Genomic DNA, 25,918 nt, shown 5'->3' with positions numbered 1-25,918 from the left:
TCTCACCCTCAGGTTTTCGTATGGATCCCGAGAAAGTCTGAACGGTGTTGGACTGGGATCGACACGAAAATCTGAAAGCACTTATGCATTTTTTGGGATTCACCAACTACTACCGTAAATTCATCTTGAACTATTCAACTGTGGTTAAACCTTTAACAGACATGACAAGGAAGGGGGTTGATTTCTCTGTTTGGTCTGAGGGGACATTACAAGCCTTTACTGCTGTGAAGGAATGTTTTTGCTTCAGCCCCTATTCTGGTGCAACCGGACGTGTCTCAGCCATTCATTGTAGAGGTTGATGCATCTGAGGTAGGGGTGGGAGCAGTTTTGTCGCAAGGTACTTCACCTAGTAAATAGTGCCCATGTGCTTTTTTCTCTAAAAAAACTTTTGACTGCTGAAAGAAATTATATAGGGAAGAATGGCGCCATTGGTTGGAAGGAGCAATTCATCCTATTACGGTAATTACTGATCACAAAAATCTGGCTTACCTTGAGTCGGCTAAGCGACTGAATCCAAGGCAGGCCAGATGGTCGCTGTTTTTCACCAGATTTAATTCATTGTCACCTACTACCCTGGGGTTAAGAACGTCAAGGCGGATGATTTGTCGCACAGCTCTCCTGGGGGAGGGGGGTGATTCTAAAGATCCTAGCCCTATTATGTCTGAAGGGGTAGTCATATCTGCCCTATATCCTGATCTTGAGGCCAAGGTGTTGGAGGCCCAAGAGTATGCTCCGGACTCTTGTCCTTCAGGGACAATGTTCCTTCAGACTTACGTCTTAAGGTATTTGAGGAACATCACTGTACTGTCTTGGCTGGACACCCTGATTCAGTGTTGATAGGGTTAATGACCACTTCCCTTTTCTCAGCTGTTGCTCAGTGGTCATCACTTCTACTCTTTATAGTCTCACCCCACCCTTCTGACTATGCGGTTGATAGCTTCATTTGGGTTTGGTTGAGCTGGTGTGAGATCCTCTCTGTTGTTCCTGTTCTTCCATCTCTACAGAAGTTAAGTGTCGTGTTTGTTTGTATTTTTTATTTTCCCTGTTGTTGTATCTGGGCCTGAGACAGAGATTTTCAAAGTCACAGATTATGGTGTATGGCATATGTGCGCCATAATTTGTGACTTTTTAAAGGGAACCTGTCACCGGGATTTTGTGTATAGAGCTGAGGACATGGGTTGCTAGATGGCCACTAGCACATCCGAAATACCCAGTCCCCATAGCTCTGTGTGCTTTTATTGTGTAAAAAACACGATTTGATACATATGCAAATGAACCTGAAATGAGTCCTGTCCCTGACTCCTCTTACATACAGGACTCATCTCAGGTTAATATGCATATCTATTAAATCGTTTTTTTTACACAATAAAAGCACACAGAGCTATGGGGACTGGGTATTGCGGATGTGCTAGCGGCCATCTAGCAACCCATGTCCTCAGCTCTATACACAAAATCCCGGTGACAGGTTCCCTTTAAGCTTCTCGCTACTTTTCTAATTTGGTGACAAAGGGGGAAGGGCTTCACAGAAAGGGTGGCGTTTACCATAGCCCACAGGATTTGCTATAACTTGCCCTAGAAACTGACGCAAATTATAAATTAAGTCTAAGCCGGCGCCTGGCTGGCATAGACTTCAGTTTCTGGTGCACTGAGGAGCAGAGATGCGCCTAATTTTTTAAGAGGCATCTACCTTTTAATTAATTAGGGGCATCTCCCTCCAGCGCTGGCGTACGGGTACCCTAGTCTAGATAAATGTCCCTCAATATGTATATAACCAATGCGTGGGGCAAATGGAAACCACAGGATTATCTTGTTTTTTTAAAGTTTGATTTGCAAAAAGTAGAGAGGCCCATTCAGACGGCGGTATGTTTTTTGTGGTCCGCAAATCGGGGAGATGTAAAACACGGATACAGGCCCGTGTGGTGAGTCCAATGAAAGAAATGCCTTTTTCATGTCCACAATTATGCATCTTTTGCTGCCCCATTGAAATGAATGGGTCCGCATCCGTTACACAAAATTACGAAATGGATGCAGGCCTATAAATACAGTAGTGTGAATGGGCCCTAAATGGCACATTGCCTGACCACTGCTCCATTCAAATATTTTGGGAGTGACAGTCTTGGGTCCCTATTCTAGTAATTGGAGATTATTATAGTGGTCAGATTCCTACCGATCATGCATCTTGTAGATAATATGATAGGTAGTGTTGATCGAGCACCAAAGTGCTCGTGTAGAACACTTCACGATGCTCGGGTGTTCTACAGAGCACCCGAGCACAATGGAAGTCAATGGGAAAACCCCAGGCACCCCCTGCTCTGAAGAGGGGAGGGTGTCAGGACTCAAGTTCGGCTTATGAGTCCCTGCTCTGACTCCATATATAGCTATGTCCATATATGGAGTCAGTGCTTGGGGACACCCCAGTGTATTTAAATCAAATTTAGCCTGTATTTCCGAAAATTTCCTGCTGGGATTCGAACTCACAACCTTCTGTATTAGAGGCAAGGCACTTAACCACTCAGCTATAATAGTTGCATAGCTAAAAAAAAATAAAAAAAAATTAAAAATAAATAAATAAGACTTCTACTGTAATGTACTTCTACTGAGACCTATACAGTAGAAGTCTTATGTTTTTTTTTTTTAAGGACAGCCTATGCAGCTATATAGTTTAGTAGTTAAAGTTCTGGGCTGTGATGCAGAAGCTGTAAGTTCAAATCCTGTCACAACCTTTTTCAGAAATAGAGGTTAAATTTAATTTAAATATATATATATATATATATATATATATATACAGTACAGACCAAAAGTTTGGACACACCTTGTCATTCAAAGAGTTTTCTTTATTTTAATGACTATGAAAATTGTAGATTCACACTGAAGGCATCCAAACTATGAATTAACACATGTGGAATTATATACATAACAAACAAGTGTGAAACAACTGAAAATGTGTCATATTCTAGGTTCTTCAAAGTAGCCACCTTTTGCTTTTATTACTGCTTTGCACACTCTTGGCATTCTCTTGATGAGCTTCAAGAGGTAGTCCCCTGAAATGGTTTTCACTTCACAGGTGTGCCCTGTCAGGTTTAATAAGTGGGATTTCTTGCCTTATAAATGGGGTTGGGACCATCAGTTGCGTTGGGGAGTAGTCAGGTGGATACACAGCTGATAGTCCTACTAAATAGACTGTTAGAATTTGTATTATAGCAAGAAAAAAGCAGCTAAGTAAAGAAAAACGAGTGGCCATCATTACTTTAAGAAATGAAGGTCAGTCAGTCAGCCGAAAAATTGGGAAAACTTTGAAAGTAAGGGCTATTTGACCATGAAGGAGAGTGATGGGGTGCTGCGCCAGATGACCTGGCCTCCACAGTCACCGGACCTGAACCCAATCGAGATGGTTTGGGGTGAGCTGGACCGCAGAGTGAAGGAAAAAGGGCCAACAAGTGCTAAGCATCTCTGGGAACTCCTTCAAGACTGTTGGAAGACCATTTCAGGGGACTACCTCTTGAAGCTCATCAAGAGAATGCCAAGAGTGTGCAAAGCAGTAATCAAAGCAAAAGGTGGCTACTTTGAAGAACCTAGAATATGACATATTTTCAGTTGTTTCACACTTGTTTGTTATGTATATAATTCCACATGTGTTAATTCATAATTTTGATGCCTTCATAGTCATGAAAATAAAGAAAACTCTTTGAATGAGAAGGTGTGTCCAAACTTTTGGTCTGTACTGTATATATAAGTTTTTAGCCATAATATATTTACCCATATTATAATATATGTAAATATATTATGGCTAAAACATCATTAGTAGTTTCTCACATATTATGCATTCATATATATCAGAAGTATGATTTTATACATACAGTGAGGAGCAGAAGTATTTGAACACCCTGCGATTTTGCAAGTTCTCCCGCTTAGAAATCATGGAGGGGTCTGAAATTCACATTGTAGGTGCATTCCCACTCTGAGAGACAGAATAAAAATAAAAATAAAATCAGGAAATCACATTGTATGATTTTTAAAGAATATATTTGTCTTGCACTGCTGAACATAAGTATTTGAACACCTGAGAAATAGCAAGAATTATGGCTCTCAAAGACCTGTTACTGTGCCTTTAAAAAGTCCACCTCTACTCCACTCATTGATCTAATTTAGTAGCACCTGTCTGAGCACTTTAAAGACCCCTGTCCACCCTACAGTCAGTCAGACACCAACTACTACCATGGGAAACACCAAAGAGCTGTCAAAAGACACCAGAGACATAATTGTGGACCTCCACAAGGCTGATAAAGGGCTACGGGGCAATTGCCAAGCAGAAGAGGCTAAAGACAACTGTCAGTCTCCCTCGGACTGGGGCTCCATGCAAGATCTCACCTTGTGGGGTATCACTGATAATAAGAAAGGTGAGAAATCAGCCCAGAACTACAAGGAAGGAGCTGGTCAATGACATGAAGAGAGCTGGGACCACAGTTTCAAAGGTCACTGTCGGTAGAACACTACACCGTCATGGTTTCAAATCATGCATTGCACAGAAGGTTCCCCTGCTCAAGTCATCACAAGTCCAGGCCCATCTGAAGTTTGCCAATGACCATCTGGATGATCCAGAGGAGGCATGGGAGAAAGTCATGTGGTCAGATGAGACCAAAGTAGAACTTTTTGGTCTAAACTTCACTCGTCGTGTTTGGAGGAAAAAGGATGAGTTGCATCCCAAGAACACCATCCCTACTGTGAAGCATCGGGTGGTAACATCATGCTCTGGCGGTGCTTTTTTGCAAATGAGGCAGGACAACTGCAGTGTATTAAGGATAGGATGAATTGGGACATTTATTGTGAGATTTTGAGCAACAACCTCCTTCCCTCAGTCAGAACATTGAAGATGTTTTTTGGCTTGGTCTTCCAACATGACAATGACCCGAAGCACACAGCCAGGATAACCAAGGAGTGGCTCCGTAAGAAGCATATAAAGGTTCCTAAATCCAATAGAATATCTTTGGAGGGAGCTGAAACTCTTTGTTACACAGCAACAGCCCTGAAACCTGACAGGTCTAGAGGAGATCTGTGTGGAGGAGTGGGCCAAAATCCTGACTGCAGTGTGTGCAAACCTGGTCAAGAACTACAGGAAACGTTTGACCTGTAATTGCAAACAAAGGCTTCTGTACCAAATATTAAGACTGATTTTCTCAAATACTTATGTTCAGCAGTACAAGACAAATAAATTCTTTAAAAATCATACAATATGATTTCCTGATTATTATTTTTTTATTCTGTCTCTCAGAGTGGGAATGCACCTACAATGTGAATTTCAGACCCCTCCATGATTTCTAAGCAGGAGAACTTTCAAAATCATAGGGTGTTCAAATACTTCTGTTCCTCATAACTACACTATGTAGCTGCATAGCCAGTCACTAAAAAATAATAATATATGAGACTTCTACTGTATAGGTCTCAGTAGAAGCACAGTACAGTAGAAGTCTCACATTTTATTTTATTTTATTTTAGTAACTGGCTATGCAGCTATTATAGCTGAGTGGTTAAGTGCCTTGCCTCTAATGCAGAAGGTAGTGAGTTTGAATACCAGCAGAAACATTTCTGAAATACAGGCTAATTTAGATTTAAATACACTGGGGTGTCCGTAAGCACTGACTCCATACAGGAAACATAGCTATATATGGAGCCACAGCAGGGACTCCTAAGCTGTGGATTCCCTCACTGTACAGCGATCTTCTGCATAGAAATAAAAGCTAAATTAGATTTAAATACACTGACTCGATCATCGCGCTCGAGCACACGTGGTGTTCAGCCGAGCATGCTCGCTCAACACTAGTGATTGGATAACCCTTTTGAATGAATATACAAATATACAAATTATAACTATTAACAAGTCCAGTCATGAAATTTATACTACAGTGTATGCCAGATGTCTGGCCATGTTGTACTTTGCTAAGCATATCTGACGTTGCACTTTTGACAAATTGCCGTACTCTATTCCAATCTACAGACAGTCCCTTCGAAGCTAAAACGTAATAGAAAATCTTGTCAAAAGTCAAAATGCATAAAAAAAATGACATAAGATATAAATAATTTTTTGGCATTTTTAGAAATACACAAATTTAAATGTTGGAGAAATGATTTACAAGCAAGCAGGTCTGTAATAAATCCAAAATCTGCCAGGAGTTGCATAGTGCAATATTAATGCTAGTTAGTGAAAGACGTTGGAGTGATAAATTATTGGTACCTCACAGGTGGGAGCCTTCTAAAACAAATAACCGAGTTAATCAAAGCTTAGGATTTACTAATGTTGTTTTGTGCTCCGAGAAGAATTCCGCTAAGCCGGGAGCAGATATTTGGTGTTGTCATGGCAACCTGTACTTCCTGCAGGGTTGTAACCTCTAATCACTGCAGTGGAAAGCTGGGGGAAAAAAAAAAGATTATTTAAAGATTAGAAAATACATGCATACTTATGGACAATATCCAAAAACCCTACAAAGAGAAAACAGCAAGTTTTCTGCCTATAGAGGTTTTTTTTTTTTTTACTCTTTTCGAGGAATATCAACTGACCTTGGATTGTAGAAAGGACGTTGCGGCCTAGCGGCTGTGGTGTGAATACCAATGTTTTCAATGCAGTCTATATGGTTATAGACGTCGAGGATGTAACCATATAGATTGGTTAATATATATATATATTGTGGGGATTCTCTCTGGTAGACAGGGTGTGCGGACGCAGTACAGAGGCAAATTACCAATTCTTAAATCAAACTTCCGTGTTTATTCACACATAAAGCAAAAACAAAATGTCACTTTGCAGTCTTGTGTTAGTTAACACACAATGGAAAGTCCACATAGCAAAAATCACCTTGTTGGCAGTTCTGCCTCCAGCAGTCCATAGCAGGCTTTCATTTGCCTTACAGACGGGTCTCAGCCCTCCAGGACGGCACAAACCTCAGATCCCAGCACACACACCTCCTGAGCTCCACTTTCAGACTGAGGTAATCCTCCTCACCTGGCAGTGCTGGCTGGTTTTTAGGCCTGGCAAAACCCGGCCTGGAACATGGGGAGCAGTCACCCACCCAGCACTTTGACTACTCCCAGTAAGAGCCATCCCAGATCAGCTATACAGCAATACTAAGTATTAAGGTGTCAAACAGCAACTGCTGCTGACACATAAAAACCGACTCTTACTCCACCGAGGCCAGGAACCTCGTTGACATGAACCTATAATCCCTGATGATTCCTTGTACCTTCTTACATACCTCCCCCCTTTGTTCAAACCTAAGGGGGTGAACACATGCCATACAGTTTACTCGGGACAGGGCATCCGCGTTTCCCTGCAACCGGCCTGCCCTGTGTTCTACGGAGAACTTAAAGTTTTGTAAGGACAGGAACCACCTGGTGACTTGGGCATTTCTCAAGGGAAGTGGTTAGTCACCAGGCAGAATGTTTTCCCCAACAAATAATAGCAGAGAGACTCGTGTGTCCACTTGATAGCCAGGCACTCTCTCTCCACTATACTGTACCTGGTCTCGGCTGGGGTGTGCTTACGGCTTAGGAAGATAACGGGATGCTCCTCCCCGTTGACTTCCTGAGACAGTACAGCACCGAGGCCTACTTCGGAGGCGTCTGTCTGCACTAGGAATTCCCGCTTGAAGTCGGGCATCACTAAAACCGGGGACCCACACAGGGCCGACTTCAAAGTGGAGAAAGCCTCTTCCCCCCGGTCATTTCAGTGAATCATCACTGCCTTGCGTCTTTTCAATAACCCTGTCAATGGCGCGGCTACAGTAGCAAAGTGGGGAATAAATCTCATGTAATAGCCCACCATTCCTAGGAATGACTTTATTTGCCTAGTGGTGACAGGTCGGGGCCAATTTCTCATCTCCTCTATTTTTCTTACTTGGGGTTTGATCACTCTGTGCCCAATGACATATTTGATCACTCTGTGCCCTATTGCACATTTTTTGGGGTTAGCAGTTAGTCCCGCCTTTCAAAGGGAGTCCTATACAACCTGCACTTTGGGTAGGTGACTTTCCCAATCGGTACTGTGGACAATGTCCAGGTAAGCCGAAGTGTATCGACGATGTGGATGCAGCACAATTTCCATAAGCCGTTGAAAAGTGGCGGGGGCACCATGCAGACCAAAGGGTAGCACCTTGTACTGATATAGCCCTTCAAGTGTAATGAAGACAGTTTTCTCTTTGGCAGCCTCCATTAAGGGCACCTGCCAGTACCCTTTCGTGAGGTCTAAAACAGAAAAATACCGGGCTTGTCCTAACCTCTCGATGAGCTCATCCACCCAGGGCATAGGATACGCATCGAATTTGGAAATCTCGTTCAGTTTACAAAAATCTTTACAGAACCGAAGTGTCCCGTCCGGCTTGAGTATTAGCACTATAGGACTACCCCACTCACTTTTAGACTCTTCAATGACATCTAGCCTCAGCATCATCTGCACTTCCTCTGTGATGGCCTGTCGCCAAGCCTCGGGTACCAGGTATGGTTTTAGCCTGACTTTCGCCTGAGGCTCAGTGACAATGTCATGCCGTAGAGGCCTAGGGCACCTCTCGCACAGAAAAAGGTCCCACTCCTTCCCATCTATAGACACCACCCTTTTTAACATGGTTTTTAGTGTTTTTTTTAAACCTTTCAACCAGACCGTCCGTTTGCGGATGGTAAACGAACGTCCGTATTTGTTTGATATGCCGCAACTTACAGAGCTCCCTCATGACCTTAGACATAAAAGGGGTCCCCTGGTCAGTCAGAACCTCTTTAGGTAGCCCCACTCGGGAGAACATTTCCATAGCTATCAGTTTAGCCGATGTATGTCGCAGTGCCTCCGGGTGCCGAGTGGCGTAATCTAGGACGACCAGGATGTGTTGGTGTCCTCTAGCGGACTTCGGTACTGGGCCTACGAGGTCCATCGCGATTCGCTCAAACGGTAACCCGATGATCGGGAGAGGTACTAAGGGACTGCGGAAAAGGTGCTGGGGGCAAGTTGCCTGGCTGGTCGGGCAAGACTTACAGAATTCGTCCACCCATCTAAACACACTAGGCCAGTAAAACCATTGTAGTATCCAGTCCTGTGTTTTCTGCATTCCCAGATGCTCCCCGAGAACATGTTGGTGGGCTAACTGTAACACCAGTTTGCGATAAGCCTGGGGAACCACTAACTGTTTAATATGTTCACCCCACAGTTGGTTTACCCGATACAACATATCCTGATGAACCACAAAACGGGGAAACACCGACTCTGCCCCTGGTTGTTATGGTTCACCATCTACTATTAATACATTTCCCCAAGCTCAGGATAGGGTTGGGTCTCGGTGTTGTGCAGTACCAAAATTATCCCCTAGAGACATTAAGGTCAGCCAGCTCAGGCCCCGGCGGCAAGTTCTCTATATCTCCCACCATTTCATTTAGTGGGGTTGTCCCCCCCTCTTCCACTGAAGTGGCGGTCACCCCTACCACTGGCCCTTCAGCCTCGGTTTCCCAGGGTTCTGGCCTCCCCCTGGAGCCAGGCCACTACCCCTGTCTCATAGGTATCAGTCACTCTCGTAGCAGGCCACAGTGCTGGGAAGCCCGGAAGTCTCTCCCTATTATAAGTTCATAGTGTCAATTTGTGGCAACTGCCACTTCGTGAGTCCACCTGCCGGCCACTGTGGTTAGAGACATCAGGGCGGTGGGATAGTGTTTTAAGTCTCCATGGATGCACATGACCCTGACTTTCCAGCCAGCATACTCCGTGGACTGTACCAGGGGAACCCTTACTAGGGACACCAGACTCCCTGAGTCTAGCAGAACCTCCGCTGGAGTGTCTCCCACTTCCACCTGGTACAAGTGGTTTAGAGTTTCTGGAGTACTTGCTGCACACAGCTTCCTGGCATATAACAACTGACGTTAGCTAATTAGATAGTTAGTATCCATGGGTTCCACCTGATGTGGAAAGTCAGCTCTTACATGGCCAGGCTCCTGACACCGCCAGCAGACTATCTGAGCCAGGTTTGTAGGGGGTACATCCTGGGTGGGTTTGGTTGGTACAAGTCGCCGGTTCTTGGATGGAGATTTACGTGTTTGACTGCCCCACTCCCAAAATAACCCCCTGTAAGATTCTTAGTAGCCTCATAGCGCTTCACCAGGTCCACCATTTCCAGGGCATTGCCAGGAGACAACTGGCCGATCCAGTGCTGGAGAGGGGGTGGCAGAACATATCAGCCAATAGTCACATCAGGCTGCAGCCACTTTTGCAAGAGGTGGAATAAGTTGTAATACTTGGGTCTCGCAGGCTCTGCCGGCTTAAACCCCCACTGATGTACCCGCTGGGCCTGGACCAACACATTCACCCCCCAGTCTTGCCAAAATCTCACCCTTTACTTTTTGGTAGTTGAGTCGCTTGATCGTCCGGCAAGTCGAAATACACTTGCTGGGAATCGGATGCCAGGAACGGAGTGACGACCTCAGCCCACTGGTCTCGGGGTAGCTTCTTCCTGATGGCCATTTTCTCGTACATTGCCAGGTAGGTTTCAATATTGTCTGCGGGGGTCATCCTATGAATCGCTGCACAAACTGCTTTCTGGGTTGGTCTCCTGCTGCTTATTAGCCTCGCAATGATGCAGGTTTGTCTCTCTCTGCTGCAGATTAGCCTCCAAGAGGGCCTTCACAACAGCCTCCATTTTGTCGTGGGGCACTGGTTTTAATACAGCTGGTTTAATGTACGACATACAACCATGCCTGGAAAAATGCAGAACCCAATAATATCGGCGTTTTCTTTCATTTTTTTTCTTTCATTCATTCTTTTTTTTTTTACTAACACAAAATGCAACTACAACACTCTTTTAAATAATGTTGCCTTCCATAACAGTCATTTTGATATAGAGGATATATGATAACGGTAATTTTGATAGGTGCATAACTAGAAATGACTGGGCCCCATTGCAAATTTTTGATTACTCCCCCCCCAACTTCCCAGCAAACCCCTCCTCCCATGCAGCACGTGGCCCATCTCCGCTGCAGCCAATGACTGGCTCGTGTTTCCCATGTCAAAATGGATGTTGACGCAGGGAGATCCGGGACCTGTGGAACTGCCAGTAAAGCGATGGAACCGAAACCCAGTGGCGGGGATCAGATAAGTGTGGTTCTGTCCATGTTGTGGGGGTCTGAAAAAAATGTGGACGGCCTCTTTATTAAAAGAATCTCTTAATAGGTCCCACACAGCATTGACAACATCCCAAAACGGAGTCAGCAGGCCAGTAGGCACTATTCATAAGCCCATACACACCGATTAACGCCTTTCCTTCCTGCTTACAAGAGTTTGCAACTGGACATTACAAAGGTTTTATAAGAGGAGAGAACTGTAAGTCTCAGCATGTCCAGGTCATTATTATTTGATATCAGAGGACATTACAGGTTTGAGGTTTAAAAGTAAAAGACTACACAACACCCAGCACGTTCAGGTTGGTATTATGTGAAAACAGATGACATTACAGGGAGTAGGCATAAGAGGAGAGGACTACAACTCCCAGCATGTTCAGGCTTTTATTATGTGATATCAGAGGACATTACAGGGAGGAGATAGAGAGGAGAGAAGTACAACTCCCAACATTTTTCTGGCTCATATTGAATCCATTGCTTCCCCACACAAAGCTCCCCTCATATCACATGATGTCATCACAGGTCCTTTATCACCACTTCTCCTCTCTACAGCTGAGCTCTGTCCCATCCTGCACTGATCAAATGACAGTGACATCATTACAGGTCCTTTATCACCACTTCTCCTCTCCACTGCTGAGCTCCGCCCCATCTTGCACTAATCAAATGACAGTGACATCATCACAGGTCCTTAAGCACCACTTCTCCTCACCACTGCTATGCTCCGCCCCATCCTGCACTTAACACATGACAGTGACATCATCACAGGTCCTTCATCACCACTTATCCTCTCCACTGCTGAGCTCTGCCCCATCCTGCACTTATCAAATGACAGTGACATCATAACAGGTCCTTCAGCACCACTTCTCCTCTCCACTGTTAAGCTCCGCCCCATCCTGCGCTGAACACATGACAGTGACATCATCACAGGTCCTTCCGCTCATGCAGTGTGGCAAATACAGAGCAGGCCCTGGTCAGTAGTTACTGTTATTGTGTCTGGAGCGCCCTTTTTTGGGAAACCCACTCCAGCTGTGTATGAAGCAAGTTAAATTCCCAGTGGATCTGGCAGAGGGCTGGCTTAATAAGCAGGATTATTACTGTGGGGGGCCTACGTGAAGTCCACACAGTAGGCCCATGGGCATTTTACTAGTACTACTTGCTGTGAAGACTTCACTTAGGCCCCCAACAGTAATAATCCTCCTATTTAGGCCCTTTGTAGCCCCCTGCCAGCCTCACTGATTTTTCATGTAAAATTATCATGACAGGGACCTGGACACTGGTGGCAGCCCTCATTCCCCTCATTAAAATTACCCCTGTGGGCAGTACTATCAGGTGCTCCTCTTAAATAAATAAAAAACTTTGCTGCACTCTGTTCTTATTGCTCACAGAGCAGTGCTGTGACTATGAGCTTGTGCTGACAGCCTACGGCCTTTGCTTACACTGGAGTGGTGCGCAGCATGTTTTATGTTTTTTTTTTTCCAGGCAACGTGGCGGTGGCAGCCTACCAGAGATCCAGGAGCGTGCATGCTGTGACAACTCATCATTGCTGCCGTTCCTGATGACACGTCAGAGCAGGCACGCCCTGCGATTTTGTAGGAGGCTGTTCTGAAACAGCCCGCGCATGGCAGCGCACTGCACTGTACTCACCACGCTAACGCCAATCAGGGAATGATTCACTGAATGGCTATGTCGGGATGTGCTCAGTGTACTGCTACAGTGTCAACAATTTACACTGCCATGGTGGGCGGGTTTCTCCTTGCAGTTTGGCGCCCTCGGCAACCACCCCTCCGGCTCCCTCTCATACTAAGCCACTTGGCTAGATTCTGCGGTATGGTGGTGATTTTTCATTTTAGAAATTTTGTCTTTCTTTATTTCATTTTTTATATTTTACACTTTGGCCCCTCCATATGTTTAAGACAACGTTATGTCTAGTGTTGAAAGAATCGAGCTTCGGATGAGAGATCTGAAGTCGATTTGTTTAAACACTTCGGTTTTAATGCTATCTCTGTAGAATATAAAAATGTATTGCCTCCGCGTAGACAAAATTCATCTCACCTGAAGTCGAGCGAGACTTCGGTGAATTAATTCAGTAATTACATCTGCGTCTTTAAAAACATTTTAAAATAGGAATTCGAAGTCGGGTTTGGTACCTGCTGGTACCTCGGTACCAAACTCAACATCGGATTGCTATTTTAAAATGTTTTTAAATACACAAATGTGATTACAGAATTAATTCACCGAAGTCTCGCTCGACTTCGGGTGAGATAAATTTTGTCTGCGTGGAGGCAATAAATTTTAATAGTCTACAGAGAGAGCATTAAAACCGAAGTGTTTGAATGAATAGACTTCGAATCTCTGATTAGTATGTGAATATAGCTTATTTTAGACCACCAGAATTTTTTTCTTAGTTTAAAGCTAGGAAAGGGGTTGTACCACAAAAAATATTCAGCATTTTTTCAAACCAGCCCCTGGATCTGAATACTTGTGTATTTGCATGTAATAAAAAATTTTGTATAGCCAGTGAGCAATTCAATGAAATATATCTGTATAGCGCCACCTGCTGTTTGTTCTTTTCATTATCTCTTTCCTTATCCGTCTCACTGAGGCGGTCGCACGCGCTCAGTTTAAATCTTCAACTGTCAACTGCCATATCTTCTGTTAGAAGCTGTGGCAGTTAGGCCTCGTTCAGCATTTTATTCGGACAGCACACGCACCCATTGATTTTAATGTGTCTGTTGACACATCAGTATTTTTTTAGTCCGTCATGCGGACTAAACACGCCTATTATGGTCTATTGATCTGTGAAAATTGCGGACACAACATGGCAGCAGCCTTGCTGATAGGAGCTGCTTTGAAAATTGATGTTCAGCTGAGCAGTGCCCATGGAAAACAGATGCCACACGAAGGGTAAAAAATGGATACATAGACCAAACTCGGATCCTTCACAGATACCTTCACGGATGAAAAACAAACAGATTTTTTTACAGATGTCAAACAGACATGAAAATGTGAACATGGCCTTACAGGGAATGAGCTGCAGCTGAAAGGACACATCCTCTGAAAAGGGACATCCCCCTGAGCTGTCAGCTTGATATAAATCTAGTAGAGCAATGAAAGGGGAGATCTCTGGATCCGTGTGAGATACAAGGCTGGTTCCAATTTTATTAGAAAGAGATTGTCATGTCCTATATGATGTCTGATTTTAATTTTTTACATCAATCATGGGACAACCCCTTTAAGGATTAGTTTACATAACATGATCACCAATAAGTGATCGTTGAGTACAGTGTCTCTTGGTTCTACTCACACCTAATGAAAAGGTAACCATGCCCATACATGACCGCTGTAGGAACATGGGGATTGCTACTCATTGCCTCTGCATGGATTTATGTGCTTCACCTGAACCATGGCAGTTAGTGTTAATCCGCATGTGATTACATCGGCTCAGCCACACTGTGTACAGGAAACTTAAAGTGGCCCCGGAATATAACTTAAAGGGGGCCCATGTTGTAGGCGGGTCAAAATTGACAGAAGGAGGGGCAACACGAGTAGCATGATTAACAGAGGTATGAGTTGCCAACAGTACCGTAGTGCAACACAAAATATGGCCCCAGCAGAACCAAATACTACAGAGCAGCACAAAATACTGCTGCCCTGGGTCAGTGTTTAACTATATCATGCACTGAGAACGGGGATACGGGTGAAACCAGGGGGGTACCTGTGGCCTCTGTTCTAGCATTAATCAAGGCTGAGACCATCAAATTTATATTAACCCAACCAGAGACAGTGAAGAGGGCTCAGGTGGCCCCCCCGAGCGTTGGCCTACCAGGAAATTTCCCTGTAGGGTCTAAGGCCAGTCTGCTCCTGGTATGCAGTCCAACGCCCATGCATTGAGTGATTTTTTCCAGCAGTAATTAATTATTTCTGTTTCAATTGTTGGACCAGACAAATATCTGCCCGAATTACAGTTTACAAGTAGACAACTGATCTCACTTAAATTGAAAATGACTTTTCATGTAGAAAATGTTCCTAGCGAATATCTGTATGTAAATTGGACGCTCAAGCCAACTGCTGTTAGAATGGCATCGGTCTGATTGGGGCCAAAAGCTATGTGTTCCTGCCCAGCCTTGGTTGTGATGGATAACATTGTAGGAGGTATAACCCTTTCTCTGCCAGGTCAGCTTAGAATACAAGGCTTGGGATTAGCGGCAGTGGTAGAAGCAGGGTCATGAGCTTTATGGGCTGAATGCAGAAATACATGATTATGTAGAAATAGGGAACAAAGAACGGGAAAGCTTTGGAATCAGTGATACAATGGGATATAACAGATTAAGGAACTAGGAATGGAAATCTACTGCTTTATGGAAGGGTTTAGCTATTTAAGTCTTATGGGAAGCAACATCTTTGTCCAAATAATAGAATCAGTGATTACGACATATACTTCAGTGTTGACTTCACTCCGCAGAGTTTATAACAAGATAAATCATATTCTAAACTACTGTAGGTAAAGTATCTTGTATTGTGCTGTTGTGTTATAGTGTTGATGCCATCTTTTCCCACAAGGTTTAAGAAATTTAAAAAATCTGCAGACCGGCAAATATACAGCAGATGTCCCCAACTTTCCAACACTTCCAACAAAAATATACTTCATTTTTGTAACTCGAGAACCGTTTTTGATAATATCACATCATTACATGGAAAAGAAACCTTACATAGGTATGTAGCTAGGGACGATAATTCAGATTTTATTTACTTGTTTTATATAGCACCAGGGGCAGACTGGGAACTTAAAGTGGCCCCATGTTGTAGGTGGGTCCAAATTGACAGAAGTCAGGGCAACACAAGTAGGCAATGCCAACATAAGTAGGAAGGTAAAACAGAAGTAGATAGGGCCAGCAATATCATAGTGCAGAACAATATACCGCCCCAGCAGAACCAAATACCACAGTGTAGCACAAAATAGTGCCCCCTGCGCCACAGTATTCAACTGTATCGCTGTCCTGAGGATAGCAATACAGCTGAATTCAGATCATTATGTATCCGGCTGGCGGCCGTGAACACCCTCCTCCCCCAGGCACCGGTTCACAGGGAAATTTCCTTGTCAGGACTATGGCCAGTCCGTCCGTCCCTGTATGGCGCTGCCATATTCTGTGCTTTGCAGACATTAGCATAACACTGTCCCCAGTGGATCTCACAATCTCACAATCTAAATTCCCTATCAGTATGTTTTTGAAGATTGGGAGGAAACCTGAGTAACATGGGGGAAACCCACGCAAACACAGGGAGAACATACAAACTCTATGCAGATTTTGTCCTTTGATAGATTTGAACCCAAGACCTCAGCACTGCCAGACACCAGTGTTAACTACTATATTACAAATAAAATAAGTGACAAATAAACAAATACACCCAACAAATAAACAAAAATAAAAACTGGGGGAAAAAAAAACCACAAAACAAAACAAAAACCAAAAGGACAAACTAACAAGCAATCTGCAACAAAATTGCAGTCCTGGATCAATGTTCACTAATTGCACTGTGGTCTTTGTTGTGACAATTAACTGAAAACCAAACAAAAAGAGAAAACCGTGCTGCTCAGAATAGGTATAAGTTCACATTTAGGAGTAAAAAAGGAGTGTCTTTGCAATGTTATTCCTCACTATCCTGCGTGGATTATCACAAAAGTAGAAGCTCTAATCTCCTAGACAACAGAAGAAATGGTGCCCCTCACAAAGTGGAGGCGAAAACCGGGTCGGGCGTTTGATGAGAGGACGTGAACATTTTATATGATTGTTGTTTTATGGATCTTGTGAGTAGAATAAATCCTTGTATTTAAACTCAGTTGGCAGTACGTCACTATGTCGGGTCATTTCTTCTGTTCTCTAGGAGATTAGAGCATCGACTTTTGTGATAATCCACGCAGGATACGGAAGAATAACTACTATGCTGCCCATGGTGGTGTGCAATGGAAAATATCAGTAGTAAGTAAACATACAGACAAAAAGTATGGTGGCTACAGTAATAGCTAACTGCCATCTTCACCTAAATATTGAACAATGCGCCATATTTGTTTCTTTCCTGTAGGATGCAATCTGGCTTTGCGATGTTGAGAGAGAATTTGGGGGTCACAGTGACATGTCAAAAGTTTTGATCAGTGGGTTTGAAGCACCCAGCTCAGTGCTGGGCCACTTCTTTTTGTACTACTCTGCCTGGTCCTTCTCAAAGAATGATGGTAGTGGTATATGAATTCATAGAAAGTCCATGGATTTTATATGAATCTGCACACTGCTCCCTTGTAGAGCCCAAAAGAGCCATATTGAAACAAAACTTCTGATGTGTAACGATGATACATCAGTTTATTAAAACGATAGGTACAGTATAAGAATCCACCGCATCCTGAATGGTAGGTGTGTGAGTGGATGTCCATCTATATAACATTGTGACTGGTCTGTGTCCTACTGGGAGATGATAATTTACTCATTTCAGTGATAAGATTCATAGAAGCACACGCAGCAGAGCACCTTCATTGTCCTGGTCACACCTCCTACGTGTTCTCAGCTCAGAGCTAATAAAACAAATGACAGTCCTAAATTGTTCCAGATAGCAGTATACCCATTAAGCTGATTGACTGATTAGACAGATGAGATCCGATGAAGGTTGGGACTTGATCTGATGTCTAAATCATTTCAAGGTCTGGTTCATTTTGGGGTCTGGTCTGGACTCATTAATTTGGGGGTTTGAGTCTAAATGAATTGTAGGGTTTGGATTGGGGTGTGAATTAATCGATGGTCTAATCTGGGGTCTAGATCAATTTGGGGGTCTGTTTTGGGATCTGATTTTGTGGTCTATTGTGAGATCTATTTCATTTTTGGGTCTGATCTGGATGCCTGATAAATAGAAATACTTGACTTGGGGTCGGAATTAATTTTGGGATCTGATCTGGATATCTTTGGCACTATATTTTAGCATTATTATTATAGAACTTAGAGGTATACTATTCTACATGGATGTTTTTCTACGACAGACCAAATTATTTGGAGGTGGAAGGCAGGCCTTCTATGGATGCAGGTTCTAGGTCCCACAGAACTTAGTGGTAATTTCTTACATAGTTGTATTCAAAGTATGTCTAAGCCTGTCATACTGTATGTTTTAAAAGTTATCTTTGTTATATGTATTATTATTTTTTTGTGGGGAACAAATGCCATGGGGACTGCACACTGAACTTAGCAAAGGTCCTGGAACACACAATTAATATTTTATAACTGTTATTGTCCAGTTATATTGAAGCAAAGCACTCGTTTAGGGTACTTTCACACTAGCGTTTTTCTTTTCCGGCATAGAGTTCCGTCCTAGGGGCTCTATGCCGGAAAAGAACTGATCAGGCATATCCCCATGCATTCTGAATGGAGAGTAATCCGTTCAGGATGCATCAGGATGTCTTCAGTTCAGTCATTTTGACTGATCAGGCAAAAGAGAAAACCGTAGCATGCTACGGTTTTATCTCCGGCGAAAAAAACTGAAGACTTGCCTGAATGCCGGATGCAGCATTTTTTTCCCCATAGGAATGTATTAGTGCGGATCCGGCATTCAAAATACCGGAATGCCAGATCCGCCCTTCCGGGTCTGCGCATGCTCAGACCTTTAAAAATGAGAAAAAATAATACCGGATCCGTTTTGCCTGATGACACCGGAAAAACGGATCCGGTATTGCAATGCATTTTTCTGACTGATCAGGCATTTTTCAGACTGATCAGGATCCTGATCAGTCTGAAAAATGCCTGATCAGTCAGAAAAATGACATGCGTTTGCATACAGTTTGCCTGATCAGCAGTTCAGGCACAGAACATAAAAATAATATGTTTTTATAGTAATATTTGCAAATAACCTGCATCTGTCACCAGTTTTTTACCTATGAAACTGGCTGACCTGTTACATGTGCTCTTGGCAGCTGAAGACATCCGTGTTGGTGCCATGTTCATATGTGCCCGCATTACTGAGAAAAATGTTTTATTATATGCAAATGAGCCTCTAGGAGCAACAAGGGTGTTGCCATTACACCTAGAGGCTCTGCCCTCTCTGAAACTGCCACGTTCTCTGCAATTTGATTGACAGAGCCAGGCATGATTATGTTTTCACTGCCTACCCCTGTCAAAGTTATTGCAGAGAGAGCAGAGCCTCTAGGTGTAATGACAATGCCCCTTTTGCTCCTAGAGGCTCATTTGGATAATTTAAAGCTTAAAGGGGTTCTGCACTTTGTTTTAACTGATGATCTATCCTCTGGATAGATCATCAGCTTCTGATCGGCGGGGGTCCAACACCCGGGACCCCAGCCAATCAGCTGTTTGAGAAGGCAGCGGCGCTCCAGTAGCGCCGCGGCCTTCTCATTGTTTACCGCTGGCCCAGTGACGTCATGACTAGTATCAACTAGCGTGGGCGGGGCTAAGCTCTGTTCACTTGAATGGAGCTTAGCGCCGCCCACGCTAGTTGATACTAGTCGTGATGTCAGTGGGTGCCGGCGGTAAACAGTGAGAAGGCCGCGGCGCTGCTGCCTTCTCAAACAGCTGATCGGCAGGGGTCCCGGGTGTCGGACCCCTGCCGATCAGGAGATGATCTATCCAGAGGATAGATCATCAGTTAAAACAAAGTGCAGAACCCCTTTAATTTTTCTCAGCAATATGGACACAGATGAACATGGAACCAACACAGATGCCTTCAGCTGCCAAGCGCACATGTAACAGGTCAGCTGGTTGCATAGGTACAAATTGGCTGACAGATGCCCTTTAGACTTGTTTGAAATCAACACCTCAATTCCTGTTTTATAACCACAGCCTTGTATTGACAGCACAGTACAGTGTCAGTACAGTGTACAATTAGTTACAGATGATGTGGGGCAGAGACACGCAGCATTATAAATCATTATAATGCTTTGAGGTCTGGTCAATGGATCAAGAGTTCACTATGAGAATTCATTCTCCCACACGGAGAGTGTTTCATGCAATGAACGTCTGAAACTGCCCAATGCCACCCTTTTATAGAAACTGCGTATCTTTGATCATCTTGCTAAAATGTTTCCAAAATAAAAGAAAACTAATATAATTTAAATAGAAAGGAGCCATCAAGCAATTGTGTGGTACATACCTGGTAAAACGTAACCCCCCCTCCCCTCTCATTACTGCCATTCTAGCGATTGTTCTCAGAGATGCAGTAACCACCCGGCCCTCCTATTTACCAATCATCCCTCACTTAATGCATGCATTCAGAGCTAGTGCTGCAAGTTCCGCTTTTGAAGACTCGACTGGCAGAAAATCATTTGGATAATGGCATCTATGTAAATAATTTTCTCTAGAACCTCCTGGGGAGAGAACTATGTATTCTGACAATAGCAATGCTTTCGAAATAGATGTGCGCTGCTAATGATTTTTCATACCCTCCAATTCTATACACCTTGGTATTAATAAAGCTAAAAGGCTTCCAATAAAGGTTTACTTATCACAGAGACCTTTCATTGCCGAGCGCAGATGTCACACATTTAAAAGGGAGGAATAAAAAAAAAGTCTGGCAAGGTCTTTCGTAGCTGCAAAGTTGAAATTATTTCGAAATTCTGTGCACTCAAGAAACTGCTACTTTACCATTACCAGCATTTACATGAGATAAAAAGGTAATTTATGGACTGTAAATGCATCTGCTGGGCAAAGGAAGACATTATGGAAGTGTAAAACCATTAGGTTATCTTCTCTAATATCCAATTACCGCCAAAATTATGTTGTCTGTCATGTAGGAAGCGTTTCATGGCTGTTTTCTAGTATTTCCAACGGTTGTTACTGAAGTATAAATATTAGCTGAAATAACTGCGAGAGCTGAGTTTGTCATTACACTTCATGGTATTATACACCGTAAGACGGCATGTAAAACTTAAAGGGGTTTTCCAAGACATTAAGGGTTCATTCACACGTCCGCAATTTGAGTCCGGATCCGTTCCGCAAATGCGGACCCATTCATTTTCAATGGGGCCGGAACGGATGCAGACAACACACTATGTGCTGTCTGCATCCGCATTTCCGTCCGGATCCGCAATTCCATTCCTGAAAAAAAATAGAACATGTCCTATTCTTGTCCGCAACTGCGGAAAAGAAAAGGCATTTTCTATTATAGTGCCGGCGATGTGTGCGGAACGCACATTGCCGGTGTCCGTGTTTTGCAGATCCGCAATTTGCGAACCGCAAAACACTTACCTACGAACGTCTGAATGGACCTTAATACTGATGACCTATCCTCACAATAGGTCATCAGTATCTTATTGGTGGGGGTCCAACACTCGGGACCCTCACCAGTCAGATGTTTGAGAAGGTAGTGGCGCTCACAGTAGCGCTGCGGCCTTATCACAGCATTCCCTAGGCCAGTGACAACACGTTTATCAGTTATGTGGCCTATGGGCCTGAGCACGATACCAAGCACATCGCTGTACAATGTATGGTACTGAGATGGCCGCGGTGCCTTCTCAAACAGCTGCTGGCGTGGGTCCCGAGTGTCGGGGCCCCACTGATCAGATACTGGTGACCTATCCTGAGGGTAGGTCATCAGTATTAAAGTCTTGGTAAACCTTTTTTAACTCTAAGGGGTTTTCTAGCACTCCTGAGGATAGGTTATCAATATAAGATCAGTGGGGCTCTGACAGCTAGCACCCCGACCAATCAGCTGTTTCAGGCAGCTGCTGGTGCTGGAATGTACACAGTGTACGGAGGGGAAGTAGACAGCTCCATACACCATGTAGTGGCCGTGCTAGGGTACTACAGTTCTCATTCAAGTGAATGGGAGCCAAGCTACAGTACATCGGCACCAGAAACTATACAGTGTACAGAGTCGTCTGCTTCCAGCTCTATACCCTGTACAGTTTCCTATGCCCAGCACCCACATCGATCTGATATTGATGACCTATCCTGAGGACAGGTCCTCAATATCTGTAGCTTGGAGAACCACTTTAATAAACAATACAATTATATAAGTTTCTGAATAATTTTTTTATTACCATTTACTTTTTTGGCTCAAAATATGATACATACCATACTTTTATAAAATATTATGGCCATTTGCGGCACATTTACTTCTGATAGTTGTAGTACCATCTTTTCCCACTAAAAGTGGAGAGTACAGTACTTTCCATACACAGTGATTTAGCCAAGATCTAACTCATTGCAGATTTAAAATGAATCCTAAATCCCCATCTTGAGGCATGATGGAAGAGACGTCCAGTCTACAGCTTATAATTGACCAAATTCATTGTAGTACCCTAGCAAATCTCTTCATCCTCATCATGTAACTTGGAAATGTTTTTGCACCAATGTTGTTATCCATTGTGGCTAGATTGTCACTCGTTGAATCCAACAAGGTAGTCATTTACACACTGAGAATGCTGAATTCCACCAAGAGTTTCTAGTATTTTCTCAAATAATTAAATTGGAATAATTTATGTTCTTCTGATTCACATTAATACTGATATGTTACGGTCATCTTTCCTTTGTGTGGTACTGCGAGCAGACACTACGAGTTGTCCGAAATTAGAAAATACGATTTGTCTTTTTTTCCTGGTAACAGCGCCACTCTTGTTCATGGACTGTGTCTGGAATTACAGCTCAGCCCTATTCAAATGGAATGTACTGAACTGCAATATCAAGTACTTCCCATGGACAATAGTATGTCCAGCTGTCAGGATATGCTGGGAGTTGTAGTTTTGCAGATGCTGGAGACTCACAGGTTGGATAACCTTTTCATGCGGTATAGATTTCCATTAATGTCAACATTTGCATTGACTGGTTTGTCAATGTATTAATGGCCAAGTTGTACCTTTAGTTTAGGTCACCATGTTCATTGCCCAGACAGGTAAGGCAGAGTTCAGACTTCAGTTATTTGGTCAGTAATTTCCGTCAGTTATTGTGAGCCAAAAGCAGATGTGGGTCAAAAGCACAGAACAGGTTCAGATCTTTCCATTATACCTTATGTCTGTGGAGGCTTCACTACTGGTTTTGGCTCAAATTAACTGATGGAAATAACTGACCAAATAACTGAACTGTGAACTCGGTCTTAAAGAAGCAGTAATAGCAATCATTAGAATAGTTCTAGAATAGAGGCAGAGCTCTCACTAGTATTGTTCTGTAGCGGCTGTGACTTGTATTTTGTACCATAAAATGTGAAGGTGCATGAGGGAAATGTTCTAAATCAGGGATGCCCAACCTGCGGCCCTCCAGCTGTTGCAAACCTACAACTCCCAGCATGCTCTTACAGCCTACAGCAGGGCATGGTGGGAGTTGTAGGTTTACAACAGCTCGAGGGCCGCAGGTTGAGCATCCCTCTTCTAAATGATACCTATGTGATGCAAATGGATGTAAAAATGCGTCTGTTTAGTCAGATTTACATTTTTGTACAGAATCTAGAAAGATGATTTTGGGTCCTGTAATGCAAAAATTACTGATCGATAGGCTGGGAGATTAATTTAGTCATCAGTTCGCCAATCAGTTTGGATAATTGGTATAAGCAATGGAAAGCAAGATGAGAAGAAAAACGCTATTGTCAATACAGTCTGTTCTTGTGACCTATGAAATATAAAGCTAAGCCTATGTGATACAATAGATATTGGTACCTGTGCATGTCACACAAGAAATAAGTCAGTTTTTAAGCAAGCAAAAATGGTATCACAAATAATGTGAATGAATAACTATATACACTCACCTAAAGAATTATTAGGAACACCTGTTCTATTTCTCATTAATGCAATTATATAGTCAACCAATCACATGGCAGTTGCTTCAATGCATTTAGGGGGGTGGTCCTGGTCAAGACAATCTCCTGAACTCCAAACTGAATGTCAGAATGCGAAAGAAAGGTGATTTAAGCAATTTTGAGCGTGGCATGGTTGTTGGTGCCAGACGGGCCGGTCTGAGTATTTCACAATCTGCTCAGTTACTGGGATTTTCACGCACAACCATTTCTAGGGTTTACAAAGAATGGTGTGAAAAGGGAAAAACATCCAGTATGCGGCAGTCCTGTGGGCAAAAATGCCTTGTGGATGCTAGAGGTCAGAGGAGAATGGGCCGACTGATTCAAGCTGATAGAAGAGCAACGTTGACTGAAATAACCACTCGTTACAACCGAGGTATGCAGCAAAGCATTTGTGAAGCCACAACACGCACAACCTTGAGGCGGATGGGCTACAACAGCACAAGACCCCACCGGGTACCACTCATCTCCACTAAAAATAGGAAAAAGAGGCTACAATTTGCACGAGCTCACCAAATTAGACTGTTGAAGACTGGAAAAATGTTGCCTGGTCTGATGAGTCTCGATTTCTGTTGAGACATTCAAATGGTAGAGTCCGAATTTGGCGTAAACAGAATGAGAACATGTATCCATCCTCTGATGGCTACTTCCAGCAGGATAATGCACCATGTCACAAAGCTCGAATCATTTCAAATTGGTTTCTTGAACATGACAATGAGTTCACTGTACTAAAATGGCCACCACAGTCACCAGATCTCAACCCAATAGAGCATCTTTGGGATGTGGTGGAATGGGAGCTTCGTGCCCTGGATGTGCATCCCTTAAATCTCCATCAACTGCAAGATGCTATCCTATCAATATGGGCCAACATTTCTAAAGAATGCTATCAGCACCTTGTTGAATCAATGCCACGTAGAATTAAGGCAGTTCTGAAGGCAAAAGGGGGTCCAACACCGTATTAGTATGGTGTTCCTAATAATTCTTTATATACAGTACAGACCAAAAGTTTGGACATACCTACTCATTCAAAGAGTTTTCTTTATTTTCATGACTATGAAAATTGTAGATTCACACTGAAGGCATCAAAACTATGAATGAACACATGTGGAATTATATACATAACAAACAAGTGTGAAACAACAGAAAATATGTCATATTCTAGGTTCTTCAAAGTAGCCACCTTTTGCTTTGATTACTGCTTTGCACACTCTTGGCATTTTCTTGATGAGCTTCAAGAGATAGTCCCCTGAAATGGTTTTCACTTCACAGGTGTGACCTGTCAGGTTTAATAAGTGGGATTTCTTGCTTTATAAATGGGGTTGGGACCATCAGTTGCGTTGAGGAGAAGTCAGGTGGATACACAGCTGATAGTCCTACTGAATAGACTGTTAGAATTGGTATTATGGCAAGAAAAAAGCAGCTAAGTAAAGAAAAATGAGTGTCCATCATTACTTTAAGAAATGAAGGTCAGTCAGTCAGCCAAAAAATTGGGAAAACTTTGAAAGTAAGGGCTATTTGACCATGAAGGAGAGTGATGGGGTGCTGCGCCAGATGACTTTGCCTCCACAGTCACCGGACCTGAACCCAATCGAGATGGTTTGAAGTGAGCTGGACCGCAGAGTAAAGGCAAAAGGGCCAACAAGTGCTAAGCATCTCTGGGAACTCCTTCAAGACTGTTGGAAGACCATTTCAGGGGACTACCTCTTGAAGCTCATCAAGAGAATGCCAAGAGTGTGCAAAGCAGTAATCAAAGCAAAAGGTGGCTACTTTGAAGAACCTAGAATATGACATATTTTCAGTTGTTTCACACTTGTTTGTTATGTATATAATTCCACATGTGTTAATTCATAGTTTTGATGCCTTCATAGTCAGGAAAATAAAGAAAACTCTTTGAATGAGAAGGTGTGTCCAAACTTTTGGTCTGTACTGTATATATATATATATATATATATATATATATATATATTTCAAATCCAGGCAGCACTTTCCTGAAAGATGTAGTTTGGGTGCCAGT

This window comes from Bufo bufo, chromosome 8 (genome assembly GCF_905171765.1).
Source record: "Bufo bufo chromosome 8, aBufBuf1.1, whole genome shotgun sequence".
NCBI lineage: Eukaryota > Metazoa > Chordata > Amphibia > Anura > Bufonidae > Bufo > Bufo bufo.
This window is presented reverse-complemented; position numbering follows the sequence as displayed.